Source organism: Coenobita brevimanus, chromosome 115 (genome assembly GCF_032717465.1).
Source record: "Coenobita brevimanus isolate Jiangsu-jjx chromosome 115, ASM3271746v2, whole genome shotgun sequence".
Lineage (NCBI taxonomy): Eukaryota > Metazoa > Arthropoda > Malacostraca > Decapoda > Coenobitidae > Coenobita > Coenobita brevimanus.
Window position 1 is genome coordinate 12142688 of NC_137068.1, and position 18089 is coordinate 12160776.

An 18089-nucleotide genomic window follows, 5' to 3' on the forward strand; every position below is an offset into this window, starting at 1 on the left:
TAATGATAAAACAATATAATAAAAACAAAGATTCTCTCTCTCTCTCTCTCTCTCTCTCTCTCTCTCTCTCTCTCTCTCTACAGAAATGATAAAACTATATAATATTAACCTAGATTCTCTCTCTCTCTCTCTCTCTCTCTCTCTCTCTCTCTCCAGTAAGGATAAAACTATATAATATTAACCTAGATTCTCTCTCTCTCTCTCTCTTTCTCTCTCTCCAGTAAGGATAAAACTATATAATATTAACCTAGATTCTCTCTCTCTCTCTCTCTCTCTCTCTCTCTCTCTCTCCAGAAAGGATAAAACTATATAATATTAACTTAGATTCTCTCTCTCTCTCTCTCTCTCTCTCTCTCTCTCTCTCTCTCTCTCTCTCTCCAGTAAGGATAAAACTATATAATATTAACCTAGATTCTCTCTCTCTCTCTCTCTCTCTCTCTCTCTCTCTCTCTCTCTCTCACTCTCTCTCCAGTAAGGATAAAACTATATAACATTAAACAGCACTGCTTCTGTCACTAAACAGTTGTCTCTCTCACGCCAGTACAATCCCGTGGTGGCAGCAAGAATATAAAGCCGTCCCTTAGCAAGACTATAATTATCTGACGGTGGCCAGAATGACAACAAATATGCTAATGACGCCATAATGCTTTGCTGAAATATCACCTGAGAGAGAGAGAGAGAGAGAGAGAGAGAGAATCTAAAGGAGAAGAAGAGGAATTAAGTGAGGACATGAAAAAAGTGAAACACGGAGATGAATCAGGGATGAATCAGGGATGAATGAGGAAGGGAAGGAGGAAAGAAAACTGAAGGAAGAAGAAGGAACCAAGGCAGTGAAGGAGAGAATGGAAAGATGATGAATAAGGGATAAATGACGGGGAACCATGTGAGGGGAGGAGAGATAAAGAAGGAAAGCAAGAAAGGGAATGAAAGAACAGAGAGAAGAAAGGTGTATGGACAGAGTAGGATCTGGAAATGAAGGGAGGAGAATGGAAGGAGAGAAAGGGAAAAGGTGAACGGATGAGAAGTTCATGACATGGAGGGGAACAGGGAAATGAAAGAAAAATGGAAATACGGAAGGAAACAAGACTAACTGAACATGAATGAGGGAGCAAATGACTCAACTAAGAGCAAGGAGGGAAAATGGAAGGAGAGGAAAGGTAGGTGGTTTGAGGTGGGATGAAAGAACGTGCAGATGGGGAGAGAGAGAGAGAGAGAGAGTTAATAGAAAAAAACAAAAAAACGCCCAGTCCGTTCTTTCTCACCCATAAACACATAATAATCCTTCTTAGTCCTCGCCTTAATCCCACCACACCTGACTCACTCCCTCTCTTTCTCTCTGTAATCTCCCGTACCTCCCTCTGTCTCACTGTAATCTCCCAATAAATCTGAATAACTGTCCTAAATCCCCACAACGACAGCAGACTGAAGGCTCATACAACTGACTTCTTGTGTGTGTGTGTGTGTGTGTGTGTGTGTGTGTGTGTGTGTGTGTGTGTGTGTGTGTGTGTGTGTGTGTGTGTGTGTGTGTGTGTGTGTGTGTGTGTGTGTGTGTGTGTGTGTGTGTGTGTGTGTGTGTGTGTGTGTGTGTGTGTGTGTGTGTGTGTGTGTGTGTGTGTGTGTGTGTGTGTGTGTGTGTGTGTGTGTGTGTGTGTGTGTGTGTGTGTGTGTGTGTGTGTGTGTGTGTGTGTGTGTGTGTGTGTGTGTGTGTGTGTGTGTGTGTGTGTGTGTGTGTGTGTGTGTGTGTGTGTGTGTGTGTGTGTGTGTGTGTGTGTGTGTGTGTGTGTGTGTGTGTGTGTGTGTGTGTGTGTGTGTGTGTGTGTGTGTGTGTGTGTGTGTGTGTGTGTGTGTGTGTGTGTGTGTGTGTGTGTGTGTGTGTGTGTGTGTGTGTGTGTGTGTGTGTGTGTGTGTGTGTGTGTGTGTGTGTGTGTGTGTGTGTGTGTGTGTGTGTGTGTGTAGGAGGTGGGTGGCTCGGTGGTGAGGTACGTGTCTCGCGATAAGTGTGCCGTTTATCTCGGGTTCGACCCCAACCGTGGTGGACACTTCAAGTGGGTGGATGTAGTCTGTCCTTTCATATGTTTGTATATGTTTGTACCATGTTCGTTTTACCGATGTTATATACAGACTTTGGCATATACAAACACAGCCACTGATATACTTGCACTGAAATACTCTGGCATATACCAACACAGCCACTGATATACTTGCACTGAAATACTCTGGCATATACAAACACAGCCACTGATATACTTGCACTGAAATACTCTGGCATATACAAACACAGCCACTGATATACTTGCACTGAAATACTCTGGCATATACAAACACAGCCACTGATATACTTGCACTGAAATGCTCTGGCATATACAAACACAGCCACTAATATACTTGCACTGAAATACTCTGGCATATACAAACACAGCCACTGCTATACTTGCACTGAAATACTCTGGCATATACAAACACAGCCACTGATATACTTGCACTGAAATACTCTGGCATATATAAACACAGCCACTGATATACTTGCACTGAAATACTCTGGCATATACAAACACAGCCACTGATATACTTGCACTGAAATACTCTGGCATATACAAACACAGCCACTACTATACTTGCACTGAAATACTCTGGCATATACAAACACAGCCACTGCTATACTTGCACTGAAATACTCTGGCATATACAAACACAGCCACTGATATACTTGCACTTTCACATTCATCACTCTTCCTATACACAACCCTTCACAGTTCGTTCTTGGTGAACATGGGGAAGGGCTAATTCTGGCTGTTGCTCTCCTTCACAGGAGACGGTCCAGTCCTACAGTCGACCTAATATGCACTGACACTGGGTATACTGGTAGACCTGACAACATGTGTCCTACGGTTCATCAGTCCTCCTAGATGCCACGCACCATCACATGCCACCACTTCAGCTTTAATACACAGCGTTCATATTTAATGCATAAAGGGCTTTTTCACTATGTTTTTATATCCTACCTCACCTAATCTTTCAACTGTGAATAATAATAATGACGACGACGATGATGATGATGATGATGATGATGATGAATTGATTGAGTGATTGATTGATTGACATGACGACGACGACGACGACGACAATGACGACGACGACGATGATGAATGATGATGATGAATAATGAGTGAAGAATGATGATGATGATGATGATGGTGGCAATGATGATGAATGACGATGATGATGATGCTGATGGTGGCAATGATGATGATGATGATGATGATAATAATGATGAGGACATAATTCTTCGGAGGTATGGGAGAAAAACTACAAGAAAATTGGCCTCTGATTTAAGAAAAGAAAAAGTAGATACGAGCGAGTAGCTTATGTGGAGGAAATGAGGAAGAGAAGAAAGGCAGAGGAGGGAATGAATGAGAAAGTGGCATGAGTGACTACAACGGACAGAGAGAGAGAGAGAGAGAGAGAGAGAGAGAGAGAGAGAGAGAGAGAGAATTTCACCCCTAAATCCCTAAATCTTAAGGTCTAAACTCCTCTGCCCTATCCTTTGATGTGGTGTTAAGGGTGACCACTGAATTATTTCCAAAGGGATGATGGTCTTAATTGACTCTTCCTGACCCCAGACCCTAGCCGTGTACCCCCTTTCCTTCCTACTCTCATTTACCTCCCCCTTCCTTCCCTTTCCCTCCTCCCTTCCCTCTCCTCTTCCAGCCGTTTCCCTCCTCCTCAACTCTCCTCCCCTCCCGCCTCTTCCTCCCATTCCCTCTCTTTCCTTCCTTCACATCCTCTTGCCTTCTTACTTAATCCCTCATCTTACTCTCCCCACCACACATATTTCATTCCATCCTCTCTCCTTCCTCCTCCCACCATTATTCCCACCTAATCCTCTTTTAACATCCCTTTCCCTTCCCCTCCTATTCCATTCATTCACTTCCCTTCCCCTCCTATTCCATTCATTCTTTTCCCTTCCCCTCCTATTCCACTCCTTTTCCCTTCCCCTCCTATTCCATTCATTCTTTTCCTTTCCCCTCCCATTCCATTCCTTTCTCTCCCTCCCATTCCTTCTCCCGTCTCATCTCCCCTCCCATCCCCTCTCCAGCTAACGTCCCCTCTCCTCTCCCCCTTCTCCCTCTAATTCTATGGCTGGTGAGAGGCACAGATAAACGGAAAGGCAGAGAGAATTACCTCGGCACACACTACACAGACGCTACCGTCAGTACCGGGCATTTCGGCTCACGTCAGGCTACTTTATTCACCTTAGGGGGCACCATAGCAGTGCAGGAGTTCATGACAGCAATATCCAAAGCCAATAGCTCTTAAAATCTCTCCAAAGCTGAGTGAATCGTTTGCAAATAGCAGAAATAAAATATAACAGACGTCTGGCAAGTCTCTCTCGTTCTAGTACAATGATTCTTGTTAAGGCCACTGATATTAACAAAACAGACTAAAGGCCTAGTAATTTTGGCTCATAAGTTTAGCTGTAGTTCTCTGGGCTGCTTCCAATGTCATCCTACCCATGCTCAAGCTTGGCTCGTACTGGTGAACAGTATATTATATATTTCATTTCGGCTTTACAAGGCTGTTATATACCTGACAGACTACATCTTTAGTTCTGTAAGGAATATTAACTAGCGTAATTCACTAAGATGTGGTCCTGTTCAGTGCAGCCCTGATATCTGCAAATAATTTAATTCTGCGTAGGAGACACATTTCAAACTAAAACAATCAGATGTGATCTTTGTAAACCCTTCATATAAAAGACCCTGGAGGTAAGAGGAAAATATTAAGGTCTTGTGCTGAAATTGTTAAGATAATGTTATTTGTGACCGTGCTGGAGACGATGACTCTTGATGATGATGACGATGACGATTAATATTATTAAACCAAAGGAGAGAGAGAGAGAGAGAGAGAGAGAGAGAGAGAGAGAGAGAGAGAGAGAGAGAGATGGGTAACTCAGGTGGAGACAGGGACTTAGGTGACCTCATCACTCTGATCACCACGTCACAGCATTCTCTCTCTCTCTCTCTCTCTCTCTCTCTCTCTCTCGTTAATGGCATGAGTGTCTTCATCCCAGGGTTCTATACGGGTATGTGCTCTAGTCTCGTGGGGTCTTTTCTCCTTTTTTCTCCCTCTTTCTCAATCGTTCCTGCTGAGAGAGAGAGAGAGAGAGAGAGAGAGAGAGAGAGAGAGACACACACACACACAGAGACAGACAGACAGACAGACAGACAGAAAGAGAACAGGACAGACAAAGACTGTAGTGGAAGAGTGACAAATGAAAGGAAGGACGTATGGAAAAAGTGAAATTAACTGGTTCCAAAAAAAGACGTGTAACCAAAGAATCTGAAAAAAAAAGAAAAAAAGAATAATCTAAGAAGAAATTATTGAAGGAAGAAATAGTAAAAAATATGAATGGAAAGACACATGAAAAGACCAGAGGGAAGAAAGGACGACGGAAAGAGAAGTGAGGAAGGGAAGAAAAAAGTTAAAGAAAATCAACGTTGAAGAGAGACATAATAAAAAAGTTGGAAGGAGAGAGGAAGGGAAATGGTGTGACAGCAAAAACGGGCGAGAGAAAGAGTGAGGGGGAAGGAATTACAATGAGAAAATAGTGAGAAAATGGGTGAAAGTGAAGGGCGGAGAGAGGAAGAGAGTTAATACGTGTGATGATAAATGAAGATGAACATGTGTGCGCTTGTGAGTGAGAAAAGTATATGGAAAGAGAGAGGGGAGAAATTTAATAACTGACAGAGAAATGGGGGCGAACAAATTAGAAGACATGGTATGAAAATTTTTTGCATAGGGAGAAATCCAGAGAGATGATGACAATCCAAAAAGGATTAACAAGCTGGAAGAATGGATGACAAGACATTTTAAAATAAGTACAAAAACCTCAAAACAAAACTAACATCCTCAGGCTCTTAAGACTCACTGATACGAATAAGGTTGTCTGGTGTTATCAAGTCCTGAATACTGGACTTGTTTGACCACGAGAGGTTAATAATATACAACAGATAATAGTCAATAAAATGAATAAATAAAACGATTAACCACTTCTCTCAGATGCAGATTAACTTAAGAACCTTCATCTGGCCACGTACTTTCTAGGTATATTCTTGCCACCTCTACATTTTTTTTAATCAGGTCCATCTGCCTTGCTAGTACTGTGACCAGTAATGGCACAAAACACATCAGTTCAAAGCATTTGTAGTAGCCGTAGCTCAGTGGGTTAGAGCGCTCCGATCTGACCGAAAGGTTGAAGGTTCGAGTTCACCAAAGGAGCACTGGTAGACATCAGGAAGAGCATCCGGTAATAAAGTGCTACACGTTCCAAAACTAAAGTCTTCTACCCAGGAGCAACGCCTTAGCCTTTACCGAAAAAAGAAAAAGGGACAGTGTAAAAAAAAAAAAAAAAAAAAAAGTCTTGTGGGGACTTTTAGCAATGAAGGTGTTAATGAAGGGAATATCTGATCCCTTCAGTACAAAATGCGTCTCTGTGTAAACCAAAACGTGTAGAAGCAGCAAGGACAATACAAGTCATGGGACTGAAGGGAATAATGGTTAAAACAGTGTGAATATGTTCAGTTTGGGAGGTATTTTTCCAATTGGTGGGGTTACACTACAGCCGCCAAAAACATCCTCACGACCAAGCACTTGTTCTAAAATGAAGACAATCGCTGGGTGGTTGAAAAATAACATTAAAACACGAAGTTGCAACGAAGGAAGTTAATTTGACAGGATACTAGTTCTGCCTACTTAAATCGGCAAGTAAATTCAAAACAACGCCATAAAGATAGGATTCAGATGTAATTAACCTCAAGAATTTTCATAGGAATGACATTGCAATATATATATATATATATATATATATATATATATATATATATATATATATATATATATATATATATATATAGGGTGGCTTTGTGGGTTGAGGCGTTCCAACTGGATGCAGCCCATACGAGTACAATATTTACATCAAATGGATAATCCAGTCATTTTTTCACAATGTCTTTCAGGGACGAGCGACTGGTCATTCTTGTCTTAAAAGTCTGGTTCAAGAGGCCCAGCACCAGGCCCCTGCGCTCCTGATGGAAGGAACAGCTATGCTTGCCATTAGCCTTTGAGTCTTTGCATAAATGGTATATATGTAACACAACAAAATACTGCATACAAAGCGAAAATACTTTACCGATGGTGGGAAATCTTAACCTAACCTTTCCTTCATTTCATTAGCATGACTGAAATGTGGATATTATGTTGCCGGTATGTATTAAACCAACAGCCAGCGGATAAAGGACACAAGTACCAGGTGTGTACCCTTTCACTACCAGGCCTTATTTTATTTCGTTGTTGCTAACTTTTTTGGGGGTGGGGTTTCTCTCTCTCTCTCTCTCTCTCTCTCTCTCTCTCTCTCTCTCTCTCTCTCTCTCTCTCTCTCTCTCAGGTATTAATCAATTTACCTTCTCCAACGCTTTCCATTTCAATTAATTTGCGGCAGAAATTCCCCTTCACAAATCTTACCTCCCAATATCTTCTGAACCCAGTCCCTACGTAATCTCTCTCTCTCTCTCTCTCTCTCTCTCTCTCTCTCTCTCTCTCTCTCTCTCTCTGACAGATTTTTAGACAGATAAATATGGATAGACAAACAGAGACGGTTATAGATATATCGAGACAGATATAGATATAATCACCTCTACATTGATGTCCTCCCTAAACTGAATAAAGTCGTTCTGCCAGCATAACGCAACCCTCCCCCCCAAAGAAAGAAAAAAAAAACGCTTAATACGCAACTAATAGGAAGGCAACAAGTCCAGTGTTTAATTTACAACACCTGAAGTAGTGCTACATGTATATAATGGCAGTGATAATACTGGTGGGTGTGACCGGGGTGCAAGAGTATGAACATCTCATTCTGGTGGCAGTAATATAATGCAATAAGTGAGATAATATTTGGCGTACGATATCCATAAGGTATACTTGTATATTCCGAGACAGTGACAATATTGGTGGCTGTGAACTGGGTGTAAAGGTATAAACATCACATTCTAGTAAAAATAATATAATGCAATCACTGTCATCCAATGTGTATTATGCTCCTGACCGTTTGAATCCAACGACGTAGTTTTCAGTTAATTTCTCTTACACCCACACAACTTTCATCAGCTTAGGAGACACTTGTCGCACTGGAGGAGTGAAGATGTAGTCTTCATTAACCCTTAGACTACTACACGTCTGTCCTAAGTGGAACAAAATGATACGACTGTAACACAAACAAAATTTAAAGGCACGTCATCTGATTACAGTGTTAAGATCATATTCCGGTAACAAGAGTATATTGCAATGGGAACAATGCCCATGCAAGGGTTACATTCTACAAATATGATCTATAAAAATTAACTGGTAAATTCCCAGATAGCGACATTATTCCTGGAACTACCTTGAGTGCCAGGGTATTAAGATATCATTACGGGTTAGTGTGAGCCACCTGGATATTGCTTTACCTCCACACTGCAATGATACCACCATGATTCAATACTATTCATATTATGCTGACGTGACAGCACCACCCGATGTATGCCTCTCTCTCTCTCTCTCTCTCTCTCTCTCGATATATATCTATATATATATATATATATATATATATATATATATATATATATATATATACAGTATATATCTCCAACACGCCTCCAGCATAATGCTACATAATGGGTCATTTAACCTCTCTCTCTCTCCTACACCACGCCTCCTGAGTAATGCTACATAACGGGTCATTTAGCCAGTAACGAGGCTAATGATGGAAGCATCACTAACACTGACACCCTTATTACTTACACTCTTACCCGTTAGTCTGTGTACTTACACCGTTATTTATTACTCGCCATTACCCGTTAGTCTGTGTACCTGACAGTAGTAGATGATTAGTGCATTTAATTACCCTATATTTACCAGATTATTATCCTTTTCCAACTTATGATATTCATCAGTGACTGAAAAACACGAAACTACTGCTCAACATATTTTCCACAGCACTTCTTCGTTACTAGTTAGTCTAGCTTTATGTATTTATAGTTCATGATCGAGACATGGTAGTTTTAGGTGGAGGCCAAGTTACAGTAAAAAGACTATACGAGTATTAGTAAGACTGGTTGGCCAATGCACATCTGTACAGACTGCCTTTGACTCGGAAATGTATTCAGAGATATACTGTGTGTGTGTGTGTGTGTGTGTGTGTGTGTGTGTGTGTGTGTCTGTGTGTGTGTGTGTGTGTGTGTGTGTGTGTGAGAGAGAGAGAGAGAGAGAGAGAGAGAGAGAGAGAGAGAGAGAGGGGGGGGGCAACGTAAAAAAAAAAAGGGGGGGAAATATGACTAAGAAAAAATATAGAAGAGGCATAAATGACAAGACTGAAAAAGAACAAGTGGAACTTAAGTAACAGCGGAGGACAAGAGGTTATAAAGGGGATCTGAGATAGGGCTCGGAATGTCACTGCCAGGCTCTCTCTCTCTCTCTCTCTCTCACACACACACACACACACACACACACACACACACACACACACACACACACACACACAGTCCCCCGTCGCCACCACCACCCCACTCCCATTTATCAGTATTCATCTATATACTTTTTACTGATGAAAGTTCACTACCTAATCCTGCCAATTTCCCCTTCATCCTTTATTTGGCTGAGAGAGAGAGAGAGAGAGAGAGAGATTATCAATTTCTCGACAATCACGAGGGGGAAAGACAAATGTGAACGAGATGGAATGTAAAAGAAAGAAATAAGGAAGTTAGGGATGAAATGGAAGGAGAAAGAAATTGGAATAATGAGACAAAAATAAGAATATGAAAGGAAAACCAATGAAAGTAGGAATTAAAGAGGAAACAAGAAATAAAGAAGAAAAATGAAAAGAAATGGAGAAGGGAAAGAAAAAAACAAGAACGAATTAAAACAACTAAACGATTCTTTCATCCACAAAGAAATGAAGAAAAGACAGGAACGGAATATTAATAAAAGACAGAAGAAAGACACAAATACTGAGCAGGAACAATGGCAAAGAATGGTAACAATGAATGAAGACATGAAGAAAGGAAAAGGTCGGAAGGATATAAAGAAAAGAATAACAGAGGATAGAAGATGAAAGGCAGAGAAATGAATACTTTAATAACACCAGAAGAAAGACAGAGGAAGACAGGAAGAAAAGATTACAGAACATGAACAATGCAAAAAACCAAACGTCACTTTGCTGGTCCATATTTGCATATTTACCTCGACAATCTTGATACTTTGGGATAAATATAGTAGTGGAAATAAAGATGTGAGTGAGGCGGTGAGTAGAGATGAGGAAGAGGGATAGTGAGAGGAAGGGAAAAGCCTTCTGCCATGCTATACTGTTCCTGAATTCCTGTAATTCTTCAGTCTGTGTTATTAATTGCAAGATTTTACACATTTTTAGGCCGGGCCATATAAAAAGGAGTAAGAGCTGAGACTCTCTCTCTCTCTCTCTCTCTCTCTCTCTCCTAACCTGCCCCAGGAAGCACGTAACTGTCGCCGCCAAAGACTTATATCCAGAACTGTCTTCGTACCAGGAACTTACATTAGCAGTTTTATTCCTTCCAGATGCAGTGGCTTTATTGGGGGTAAGGAGGGGGTAAGTGAAAGGTGTCACCAGGGACAGGTATCACAAATTACACATCACCACACCTCACTATCAACCCAAATGCGTCTCTTAATCCACAGTCTATGAGAGCACCACAGCCCCTAACACGGGTACATCACCACAGCACAACACCAAGCCACGCCACATTACACCACCACACCACAACACACCACCACACCACAACAATATCTCAACCTTAAGCACCCAGCACACCAAACTATTACACAGCACAACTGTCATTATTGCCACATTTACCAAACAAATCTCGCAACTACAAACCGCAGCACGCCGCACCACACCACCAAAGCAAATGCGTCGCCCAACTCACAGTCAATGAGAGTACCGAGACCTTTAACATCACCACGCAACACAACACATGACACACCATTCCATCCCAGCACAGCCAATGCGTCATCCAGCGTAAAGTCGATGAAAGCATGGCCTTTACCATGACCTTCTTGGCATAGCTGATAAAAAGTATATAAGATAAATCGTGTTTTACGGTGGTAATTAATAACTATCAAGTTTTTAGAGGACAACTTCCTTCATTAATTACAGAGTAACGGCATTCAGCCCACACCATCATGACTGGCAGAGAGAGAGAGAGAGAGAGAGAGAATGTAGCCTTTACTAACCCCTTCACCACAGGGTAAATAAAATCGTGTGGAGATACCAGAAGTAAATCCCACACAGAGGTGATGGTACTGCAGGGTATTAATCCCACACAGAGGTGATGGTACTGCAGGGTATTAATCCCACACAGAGGTGATGGTACTGCAGGGTATTAATCCCACACAGAGGTGATGGTACTGCAGGGTATTAATCCCACAGAGGTGATGGTACTGCAGGGTATTAATCCCACACAGAGGTGATGGTACTGCAGGGTATTAATCCCACACAGAGGTGATGGTACTGCAGGGTATTAATCCCACACAGAGGTGATGGTACTGCAGGGTATTAATCCCACACAGAGGTGATGGTACTGCAGGGTATTAATCCCACACAGAGGTGATGGTACTGCAGGGTATTAATCCCACACAGAGGTGATGGTACTGCAGGGTATTAATCCCACACAGAGGTGATGGTACTGCAGGGTATTAATCCCACACAGAGGTGATGGTACTGCAGGGTATTAATCCCACACAGAGGTGATGGTACTGCAGGGTATTAATCCCACACAGAGGTGATGGTACTGCAGGGTATTAATCCCACATAGAGGTGATGGTACTGTAGGGTGTTAATCCCACACAGAGGTGATGGTACTGCAGGGTATTATTCCAGGAACGCCTTCAAGGGACAGCTTAAACAAGTATGCAAGAACTGTGAGTGGCTAAGGTAAGTTCCTGCATGTATTGTACCTGAGGGTTCTGACTGGCTGACACGGACTGCAGTGTTAATGCCATACTGACTGCCTGGCAGAAGGCCAATCCACTTCACTCAGTCCAGCACGTTACATACTTCCGCGAATTTTACATATGTATAGTTGGTTCAAAATACTGTTCCATCATCAATTCCTCCATCTATCATTTCACCACAATGACAGTGTTTAAATGATGGAACAATAAGTTATGCCTTGTGCCTAAAAAACTCGGACTATATAAACTGAAAGATTTAATGAAGAAAATTACTATTATCTTGAATTTGCTTGTGTGTGTTGATGGGTGTGTGTACATATAGCACTGTAGACAGAATCAGAATGGCATGAAAAGGCATTCTGGCAGACCCAAATGATGCAATGTCTCTACTACAAACTCACACTGATAACTTACTCCAGTGCAAATGAATTAGGTATTAATACAACCGAATCAAGACAGGTGGTTAGTAAAAACAAGCAATGTGTTACTGAGTAATAAAACCCTGTTAGGACAGGTGTTGTGTGTTTCCCGTCAAAGGCTTGGCCGTAGTTTAATTCACAGTTTTCTCCAAAGGCATCAGCAACCAAATAAGCACTACGGTACCTGTTATAACATACCTGGCGTATTAACAAACACAAATGCTTTAAATATACAAGTAAAACTCACACAATGCACCGGCAAGACCGTTCTGAACAATATTTCTTTAGAAAAAAACATGATACTGCATAGTGTGTGATATGAGCAAGAAAATTCAGTAGGCTATTCTTGGAGTAATTATGAGTAGTAACTGTGTTATATCAGGTGGTTCAATACTTGGCCGTTATGAAGCTACAGTCAGTGGTAGTAATGGTTGTAGTAGTTATAGTAATAGTGTCTGTGGTAGTGGTAGTTGTGTCAGTTATAGTAACAGTGGTAGTTGTGTCAGTTATAGTAATAGTGGTAGTTGTGTCAGTTATAGTAATAGTGGTAGTTGTGTCAGTTATAGTAATAGTGGTAGTTGTGTCAGTTATAGTAATAGTGGTAGTTGTGTCAGTTATAGTAATAGTGGTGGTTGTGTCAGTTATAGTAATAGTGGTAGTTGTCAGTTATAGTAATAGTGGTAGTTGTGGCAGTTATAGTAATAGTGGTAGTTGTGTCAGTTATAGTAATAGTGGTAGTTGTGGCAGTTATAGTAATAGTGGTAGTTGTGTCAGTTATAGTAACAGTGGTAGTTGTGGCAGTTATAGTAATAGTGGTAGTTGTGGCAGTTATAGTAATAGTGGTAGCTGTGTCAATTAGAGTAATAGTGGTAGTTGTGTCAGTTATAGTAATAGTGGTAGTTGTGTCAGTTATAGTAATAGCGGTAGTTGTGACTTGTAGTAATAGTGGTAGTGGTAAAAGTTACAGTAGTAGTGGTAGTGGTAGTTACAGTGGTTATGGTATGCGGTTGTGGTACTGGTAGTTGCATCATGTCATAATGATTTAGGTAGTGATAGTTGTAGTAGTTATGCTAATAGCCTTTGTGGTTGTGGTAGTTACAGTAACTGTGGGTGTGGTTTTGGTAGTAGTTTAACTATAGTGATTCTGGTAATGGTAATTATAGTAGTTATGGTATCCGTGTTGTAATGGTGGTTGTAAAGTTATGGTAATAGTGATTGTGGCAGTGGTGGTTGTGGTAGTTACAGTAATAGTAGTTGTGGTAGGTGTGGTAGTTGTTTTAAGGGTCTGTGGTTGAGGTATGTAGTTGTAGTAGTTACAGTTATAGTGGCTGTGGTGGTGGTAGTTGTTATAGTAATAATGGTTGTGGTCGTTGTTATAGTAATAATGGTTTAGTTGTTATAGTCATAAAGGTTGTGGTAGAGGTAGCTGTATTAGTTGTAGTAATAGTGGTAGTGGCAGTGGTAGTTGTGTTTATAGTGGTGGTAACAGTACTTTTAGCAGTTACAGTCACAGTGACTGTGAGTGGTTGTTATAGTATCTGTGGCTGTGGTAGTGGTAGTTGTGGTAGTGACAAGATAAATTAGTTACAAAAGTTCCCTGTTCATAACCAGCCTGAAACTGATTGAACTCTCTCTCTCTCTCTCTCTCTCTCTCTCTCTCTCTCTCTCTCTCTCTCTCTCTCGAGGTAAGGAACGACGGAAGGAAGGCAGGAAGGAAGGGATGACTGGAAGGAATGAAGGCAGAGAGGGAGATGAAAGAAACGAAGGAAAGAAGGAAGAGAAGATAGAAAGATGGCAGGAAGAAGAACGGAAGGAAAGGAAAGAATGCATTAAGGAAGGGAAAAAAAAAAAAAAGGAAGAAAGGAAGGAGGCAAGGGTCGGGAAGGGATGGGAAGGGAAGAGAAGGGAAGAAGTGGAATAGAATGATTCACGTCGGGGAGGGAGTTGGGGTGTGGTGTAAACCCCCTGGAAGGTTGGGGTTGAGTAGGAGTAAGGGCACAGGATCAAGCGTTTGTGAGGTATGTTAACACAGATGAATATTTATATGATGATACAGAAGAGCAGAAATTGTCTGTATCACAACAGCCACTCCTTTGGCAATACTACACAGAAACAAAAATGGTATAAGGACCAGTCTACCCAAGAAACAAACACACAGGCCTTCAAGAGAAAAACAATTTGCACTGCCACCACCACCAGCAGCCAGGTCGACACAGTCTCGGAAACTAAAGACGACAACACCTTCCTTCCCGTAACCGGATCTTTCCAACTCTATTCTACGATCCAGCTGCCAATGCCTCCCTCCAGCGGGGCTGAGCAAGGAAATCATACTCGAGGATTATTTACACCGACATGTGCTTATAGACACGGATATGTAAGCTTCTTGTACTTGGTGAGTGTGATATTTTTACCGGTGTCGCAAAACGCCTGATTATTGTTTTGTTGTTGTGGCCCTGGGTTCAATGGAAATGTGAACCCAGTGGACTGCAGACTTAAGTTGCCCTTCACCCGCAAACCACCATCCTACTTTCGGGGGATAGAGAAGTCACTGAGGGAAGTTGTACATCCAGGCAGTGGAGCCGCCTGGTTAAATCTGTGCCACCACATGAAGGCGTCCCTCGCCAGCACCAAGACATCTGGTAAAGGAGACACACACGAAGTTATCCTGTTCTTACTGTTGTTGTTGGATATTTTTACACGATACTCTCATGGCACCTCACCCCCTCCAACCACAGTTCCACCCCATCCCACCCATTTCGTTATCTCTCACGCCCATTTCTTTATCCCCTGATATTATGAAATAAACCCTCACTGCACTCAAAAGACTTATCCTACAGCACACATGTCCACAGACTATACTTTCCTGTGCCAACACCACCACAAACCATATCCCCAGCCCAGCCCACCCACTCCTGTGCCAACACCACCACAAACCATATCCCCAGCCCAGCCCACCCACTCCTGTGCCAACACCACCACAAACCATATCCCCAGCCCAACCCACCCACTCCTGTGCCAACACCACCACAAACCATATCCCCAGCCCAGCCCACCCACTCCTGTGCCAACACCACCACAAACCATATCCCCAACCCAGCCCACCCACTCCTGTGCCAGCACCACCACACACCATATCCCCAGCCCAGCCCACCCACTCCTGTGCCAACACCACCACAAACCATATCCCCAGCCCAGCCCACCCACTCCTGTGCCAACACCACCACAAACCATATCCCCAGCCCAGCCCACCCACTCCTGTGCCAACACCACCACACACCATATCCCCAGCCCAGCCCACCCACTCCTGTGCCAACACCACCACACACCATATCCCCCACCCAGCCCACCCACAACTTGCCTCAACACACACACCAATTTATTAACTCTCCTTAACTGTTTAATGGCGTGACGCAGGTCTTGCAACACAATATACTTTGTCTGGCTTAACTTGGCGGAAATGTTAGTCCTTCTAAAGCTTCTTTCCCGCAGTTCAATGGCACACTAAGACATTACTACGGCTCTTCATCCCTTTAACAGCAATTGTTCGTGGACACCATCACCACCTGGTGTATAGGACTGACTCTCTTACCTAGTACCCACATTTTACCTTCACACACACATTCACAGAAAACGTGCACACAAAAACAAACACAAACACTCATAAACACAAACATACACAGAAAACAAGTGTACACACACACACACACACACAACACACACACACACACACACACACACACACACACACACACACACACACACACAGTTTTTGTCTCAATTTCATTAACAACTTCATTCCTCTCTCTCTCTCTCTCTCTCTCTCTCTCTCTCTCTCTCTCTCTCCTTCCCCCCCCATTCAGCAGACACAAGTTTCATTAATGGTTCATATAAAGACATTCATATGCTCGCATCGCTTAGCTGGCGCCGAGAGAGAGAGAGAGAGAGAGACAGAAAGAGAGAGAGAGAGAGAGAAAATATAGTAAAAGAGAATGGAATAACATAAAGAGTGTAGGTATAAGGCTGTAATTAGAATAAGACAGAGGAAAAGGAGAATGAAAACGAAGAAAAATGCAGAGAAAAGAGAAAGAAAAGAACATGCAGAGAATGAAACTGAAACGACACCCAAGAGGAATATGTAAGAAAAGGAATGAGAAATGAAAAAAATACATGTATACAAGACTGGAATGGGAAACACAAGAGTGAAGCAAGGAGAAGGGAATGAAAAGGAATGCAAGGAGAGGGAATGAGAGAGAAAGAAAACCAGTGCAAAGAAAACGAATAAGACGAATGAAGAAGAACTCACAGTGAAGATATAGAGAAAACAATTAAAACGAAGCAGCGCAGGAAGAAGAGAATGGCAATGCATTTGGATAAGTATAATTGTTTTGGTCTGACTTACTGATGACTGCGTCTTTCTTATTGGCTTTCGTCATAATATATTCACTCCTGAGTCCTTGCGGCATTATGGTTCTGGTGAGCCGGATTTTGGAGGGAAGAGGGGATAAGTTAAGTGCAATGAGAGGGAGGGAAACAGGTAAAGAGAAGGCCTAGGAACTGAGGATTTCTGACTGGCCTGAAGACCGGGAGGAGAAAAGAAAGAGGAAAAGAGTGAGAAAGATGGAAGAAAGTGAGGGGGGGGGGGTGAGAGGGAGGTCATCTGGTTGGTATGAAAGGAACTTCCCTGCCCTTCTCTCCCTTCATCTTCCTTCCCTTCCCTTCCTTCATCGTCGTCGTCCCTCGTCCTGTCTCTGCCCTTCCCTCACCTTCCCTTCCATGCTCTTCCTTCCCCTCCCTCCCCTTCCGTCATCCTGGTGGTCTCAACCAACAGAGGGACATAGAATGGATGGTCAAGGGGAGAGGAACAAACCATTACTTCTTGCACCCATTACTGCATACACATATTGCTGTGTTAATGGGGGAGGCAGGGCACAACGATATGTACGTACACACACACACACACACACACACACACACACACACACACACACACACACACAATAAAAACAATACATCCGCCAGCGAAATGGATGTAGTAGAGTATCAAGTGTAGGAAGAGGCTGGTGATGGACACTGAGAAGTGTATTGTAGTGGTGATAAAAGTACTCCCATGATGTGGTGATGATAACTGGGAGTACCTGGGCTGTTGGGGAGGGGAGGGGGTGCTTTGTGGAAAATAGCCGCCTGGTTGTGTAGTGCGTTATGGTGTCTGTGGCAAGAATGTGGTGATGGACATAATGGGCAGCAGTGAGTTGTGATGAAAGTGTGATGTAGTGGTGATGATTGGGAGTGCTCGGTCTGCTGGAGGGGGGGGGAGGGGTTAGAAGAAAATAGATGGTCATGGTTAGGTTATGGTGTCCTAACCAGATGTGGCCCATAGAGTCTGTAATGGTGGTTTCGTAACTGTTCACTTAAATTTCGTAACACCTCTTCCTCAGCGACCTATTCTACATATTACACCTTAATATTCTACTGTACAGTATGTTACTGATGCACACTGTCATTATTAAAACAATATACACAACAGCATATAAGAGTATAATAATCAAATAATCGCAATTATGAGGAACGATGAAGTCATAATTTATGCCACACACAATATCCAAACGACGATAAAATTTTACTGTTCATGCAATGTTGCTCATGGACATGCGA